This window comes from Cavia porcellus, unplaced genomic scaffold (genome assembly GCF_034190915.1).
Source record: "Cavia porcellus strain 051 isolate PalLab524CR breed Dunkin Hartley unplaced genomic scaffold, mCavPor4.1 scaffold_3, whole genome shotgun sequence".
Lineage (NCBI taxonomy): Eukaryota > Metazoa > Chordata > Mammalia > Rodentia > Caviidae > Cavia > Cavia porcellus.
Genome location: NW_026947486.1, coordinates 97,912,149 through 97,918,148, shown reverse-complemented (window position 1 = coordinate 97,918,148; position 6,000 = coordinate 97,912,149). Strand labels below are relative to the sequence as shown.

General features: G+C 44.5%; 1 protein-coding gene across 1 annotated transcript in view; it reads left to right on the top strand.

Annotated features, from left to right (window-relative positions):
- The first annotated feature begins 1,289 nt into the window (after positions 1 to 1,289).
- The window catches only part of Plac1 (placenta enriched 1), a 145,664-nt gene continuing 140,953 nt past the window's right edge, over positions 1,290 to 6,000 (top strand). Inside the window, exon 1 of the mRNA XM_013144405.3 lies at positions 1,290 to 1,659. The gene's annotated coding sequence lies outside the window, so the exon portion shown is untranslated. The remainder of the gene's footprint in view (positions 1,660 to 6,000) is intronic.

The window sequence follows — 6,000 nt, the reverse complement described above, 5'->3', positions numbered from 1 at the left end:
TTTGACTCGATGGTCCAGACTGGGGCTGCTCAGGTACAGGATTTCGTTTTTTGTCTGCAGCTTCAGGCAGGGCTGTATGCAGAGAGACTGGGTTTGAGTCGTATTCCTCCCACCCCATGCCCAACTACATGAACACCACCCTCCTTCCTGCTGGAAGCCGGCCGTCTATCTAGTTCCTGTCCTGGTTCTGTTCCCCACTCTGTTAAGCTCTGCTAAGGGCTACACTGCAAGTTGGGAGTTTCTGATAAGATCCCAGGGCATGGTTTGCAGGCATTCTTGCATATTAATAGGAGTCTCAGGAGGCCAAAAGCTCCCCTGGATGGAAGCTACTGTGTTGGGATGAGCGCTCACAGGGCAGATATTTTTGAACTGATTCTCCATAGAGGACACTGCCAGGGGGGAGCAGGGGACTTAGCACCATGTGAATGAAGACGGCACAGTCAGTCTGGGGGTACTCTGGGGCATTGGGAAGCCTTGTCCCCCATGCCCACCCTGCTTTCCTGGTGCCCAAAATTCTTTCCTGCTGCTAAAATTCCTACAGTGTCTTCAGGTAGCTTGCAGTCTTCACCCAGTGTTTCTAAAGTGCCAGTCGGCTTCTCTTTGATTTTTAAATGTCTCAAAAACAGAGAATAGGACCAATGGTTCGTTGACACAAAATGGAAATCAAATCCAGACACTGCTCATTGACTAACTTTTAAAAGTTGGGCATTTTATATTAAGCCTCAGTGCTAGTGCTAAGTCCTCGTATGATAAGTAGGTCTAATTATATCCCCATTTTTAGATAAACAAAGTGAGGCTCAGGCACATTAATCTTGAAGTAGAGGCCCTGGAATTAAAATAGAGACTAACCCAGAGCATAGATTTTCAAGTCAGGCTATAGAAATATTTATTGTTTTATAGACAAATGTGAAAAATCATGGTTTTTTTGGTTTTTTTTTTCTTTTGGTTTTCAGTTATTTTGTTTGTTTGTTTCTGAGACTGTATCTTGCTCCGTAGTCCAGGCTGATCTTGAACTCACAATCCTCATGCTTCTGTGGCCCCCACCCCACCACACCCTAGTTCTGGGATTACAGATGTGGGCCACCAGGCCTGGCCTGGCCTGGAATATTGCTCTTGTGCATGGTGTCTGGAGGGAATCTGGAGGGGATCTAGGCCCTGCCTGGGACAGCAGTTTTGTAGCTCAGAGGAGAGGTGCAGAGGAAGGCGCTAGCAGCAAGCTAAGCCCGGGGAGAGGAGAGCAACAGCCAGAAAGACTTGCTCAAGGCCACGCAGCCATCAAGGGCAGAGCCAAGCTCAGGCAGGAGCTCGGCCCCCATTGCTGCACCCTTCAGCTGCTGGCAAAGAGGAGCTCTCAGCGACCTCCACTCCCTAAGCTGCTCCTCCCTTTCCTGGTCCCCTGGTTGTCACTTTACAGTCTGATGGGAGTTGTTTCCCAGGTAGCAACTACAGGATTGACAATTAGAGGAGTGTGTGCTGAGTAGTAACCCGTAGCTGGCTGAGTGAATTCAAGGATAAACAGACAACTCTGGGGCTTTCAGTCGTCCCAGGGAACCTTGCTCCGAAGGCTCCTGCAGGCTCTCAGAAACTCAATGCTGGCTGCGAGGATGAGTTTCCAGAGCGGTGACTGGCATTTGACAAAGGCTGGCCCTCTCCAAAACGGTAAGGTTTGTCTATTGCAGCTCTCTAATTCGTTCCTTTCTCTTCCGGGAAGCCTCCAGGCCTCCATGCTCTCGTGTCCCCCCCACGGCACTGCATCTTCCACTGGCTGTGTGCACAATAAAATCATCTTTCTGGAAAGAATGTCGCAGTAGCTTGTATGCTCTATTTTAGGCCTCCATTTCAGGAATCAGGAGTCTTAAGACAAAGGGACACATTTCTAATTGAAAAACTCAAACATCAGCCAGCAATTGGGGGGGTTAATAAAAAGATACCGGGAGAAGGCACCTTTGGGGCACTCCGGAAACCATCCTCAGCGCTGTCACTTGGAAACCAGCACCTATAGCTGGGAAAGTCTCACCGCCCCTGACACGGTTGGGTGGAAAGGGCACAGACTCTGGAGCCAGACTGTCTGGGGTCACATTCCACTTTTGTCACTTACTAGCTCTAAGATTTTGTGTAACTTACTAGATGCTTGGTGCCTCAGTTTCCTAGTCCAGTAAAGCAGGATGCTTACAATACCTAACTCGCCCATTCTTGCAGGCATGAATTTAGAGAACTGGATCCCATGTAGTCACTTAGCAGAGTGCCTGGCAGGGTGAGAGGCGCTTAGGGAATTACCATCCAGTCTTACTGTTTCCTCGCTAAACACATCCTCTCCTTCACGTGCCTGAACTACAGAGGTCATTTGGGGGGAAACTCGGTACAATTAGATTGTTGAGCATGTGCTGTGTGCCCAGCCTTGAGCTGCGGGCACTGTGGGAGGCACAGCAGAAATCCCCAAAGGAGGAGCTGTTCTGGAGGAGCCTCTCTGGCAGGATAGCTTAAGCCTCCTCCCATGAGCCTCATCTGTAAGCCATGTGCACAGAACCCAGGCTCTTTCTTACAAAGAACAGCAAGGAGTTTAAACTCCTGGGCTCTGCAATCAAGCAGTCATATGTTAAGTCCTTCTCCCTGCCTCCTTGACTGTGGTGTGTCCTTGGGCAAGACACAAAACCTCTTCATGCCTTGGTTTGCTCACCTGTAAAATGGGCATCATAATTCTTTCTCCATGTACTCGATCACTAATGTGTTACATTAATTAGTTTTATAAGCATTGCTTTACAAAGTCACCTCTTTTTACCACATAGAAAAAAAAGTAGTTATAAAAATACATTTACCTTTAGATTCACACTTATGAGTGGTATTTCTTTATTTTTTCATGCACATTGAAGTTACTGTCTACTGCTTTTTTGTCTTAGCCTTAGGGATCCACTTTAACATTTCATGTAGTGTGGATGCCCCAGCAACATACACCCTCATTTTTTTAACCTGGAAATACTTCATTTCTCTTTCATTTTTGGAGAATTGTTTTGCAAAGGAAATTCTTTTTTTTTTTTTTTTTTAGTTCAGGCTGGCCTTGAGCTCACTTTGTAGCCCAGGCTGGTCTCACACTTGCAATGGTCCTCCCACCTCAGCCTCCCAAGTGCTGGGATTATAGGCATGCACCACCATGCTCAGTTTTCCAAGGAGAATTCTTGGTTGACTCATTTTTCTTTTCAGTACTTTGAATACATCTTTGCCTGTCTCCTAACCTTTGTGTATGTGTGTGTATTTTTTTTTCTTTGTGATCAAGGAATTGAGCCCAGAACCTTGTGCAAAGTAGACAGGAGCTCTACAATAAGCCACACCCCAGGCCCATGGTTGCTGGTGAGAAATTTACTGTTAATCTTATCAAGGACCCCCTGCATGTGAGGGTCACTTCAGTGTCTCTTCTTAGGAGATTCTTTTTGCTTTTGGCTTGCAACAGTTTGATTTTATTGTGCCTGGAAGTGGATCTTGTTGAGTTTATCTTACATGGAGTTGGTTAAACTTCTTGGATGTGTAAATTAATATTTTAAATCAAATGTGGCTATTATTTTTAATATTCTTTCTACTTTTTTCTTTCACCTCTGAGATACCCATTAAGTGTATGTTGATATGCTAGATGATTGTCCCACCGATCTTTGGAGGAGTCTGATCATTTCTCTGTGTTTTTTCTTTGTTTCTCACAGCAGATTATAGCAGTCTTCAAGTTTGCCCACTCTGTCCTTACATCTCTTTAAATCTGCCATTGAAACTCTCCAGTAAATATTTCAGTTATATTTTCAACTCCAGATTTTTTTTTTTTTTTTGGAGGCAAGGTCTTGCTGTATAGTTCAAGCTGGCCTTGAGCTCACCATGTAGCCCAGGCTGGCCTCGAACTTGCAGCAATCCTCCTGCCTCAGCTTTACTAGTGCTGGGAGTCCAGGCATATGCCAACATTCCCAACAAGTTTTATGTTTTTAAATAATTTCAGTTTATATTCTCCATTTATTGAGATATCACTCTCACTTTCCTTTAGTTCTTAGCCATAGTTTCCTTTAACTTTTTGAACATATTTCAAGTAGCCAATTTATATCTACCCGAAAAGTTCAACAAGGAAGCTTCCTTGAGGCAGTTTCTATTCATTGGGTTTTTCTCTGTATTTGGGCTATTTCTTTGCAAATGTCATAACTGTTGTGCTGAAGATTGGACATTTTGAATATCGTATGTAGCAGTGCTGAAAATCAGATTCTCCTTCCTCTCCAAGGTTTGCTGTTGTTGTCACTTGTTGTAATAGTATTTTTTTTGCTTAGTGACATTCTGTTTGAACTTCTCCAGAGGTGGTTGATCCTAGCTCACAGCTTCAGTTTACAAAGTATAACTCCCCCTACTGTTTGCCTTGGCTGCCCCACAGATCTTTTGATGAAATTTGAGGCCAGTCTTTGGAGGAAGTTATAAATATCAAGCTTGTCTTGATGCTTCTTAGATCTAAGCTCAGCAATCTCTATTCATAAAACTCATAAATCATAAGGCCAATCAGCACTCATTATCTCAGAAGGAGAAAAAATTAGAAATTTATTTGGCATAAGAGATCTCATTCTACTTTTTCTAAGAGGCTTAAAAACTTCCACTAAGGAGGATAAGTCGCAGCCCAGAAGGAGAATTGAAATCCACATTACCCAGAAAAGGTAATTCTAGACTGCTCCCATTCCCAAACTTTTCCACTTTTGAGGTTTGAGGACCAAGTCCTGCAAAGTAGAGTTGTCACACTTCTGGAATGTGGCCAGCCAGGGGTGCCTGTGTGAAGGAGGCTTTGTCTCCACAGCAAAGAGGGCAACCTTCATGGCAGTCTGTTGGTAAGCAGGGCCCGGGACAGAAAAACTGCAAAAGTAGGCTGAAGACCGTGGGGAGAGCGTCTGACGTGGGAGGAGGGAGAGACCGTGGGAAGGCAAAGAAGTCAGCGAGACTAAGAATGTTCCTGTGTTCACCGTCCTCCTGGCAGCCCAGAGCAAAAGGCAACTTGCTTTTTCTGAGTCCACATTTTCACAAAGCACTTTTTATTTTTGTTTTTAAGTAGTGGAGGTTGAACCCATAACACTATACAAGCTAGAGAAAGCGCTCTACCACTGATCTATGCCATGTCCCTTTTTGGACACAGGGTGTCACTGAGTTATCTAGTCTGGTTTTGAACTTGCAATCCTCCTGCCTCAGTCACCAAGTACCTTTTAATATTGTAATTTGTGTTTTTGAAATGTACCTCAGCTAGCAACCTTACACACTCCTTTGACAAGTATTTACCAAGTGTCAAGGCACTGGGGATACTGAGATGGGTAAGAAAGAGCCTGCATTGTTATGGGGAAACTGAAGTATGGAAAATGATATTATATTGAGAACCGGACTAGGATAGAGGGCCAGCCAGGGAACTGGAACCCCAAGAAAGGGCCTCACTTTAGCTTGGAGTAGGGGCAGAAATAAGATTCTGCATAGTCTGTGGCAAATGGTCATTACTGACCTGAGTCCTATACAAATTTGTCAAATGTTGGAGAGTGGAGAGTGTAAGGGTGCAAACATCCTAGAGAAAACGAGCAGTGAATGCGGATAAAAGCCAGAGAGAGTTTCTGGTATATTCTAGCACACTGGAAAGTGGAAAAATCACTTTAGAAGGTGGACACATAGGGCATATCGAGGTTTTCAGAAGGAAATGAGGTGAGAAAGCTAAGTTCAGATCACAAAATGCCCTGCATGTTGTAAGGAGGCATCTGTGCTTTATCTTAAAGCTCAAGAGGGAGGGAGAATTGCAGAGTGGAATGACCTGTGTAGCATGGGAAGGTGGCTGAGAGTGCAATGTGAAATCCTGACACTTGTGACAACATAGATGGACCTGGAGGACGTTACATTAAGTGAAATAAGCCAGGTGCAGAAAGACAAGCACTGCATGATTTCACTCGTGTGGAATACAAAAAGTTGTTCACATCAAGTTGAGGGTAAAATGCTGGTTACCAGAGACTGGAGGATGAGAAG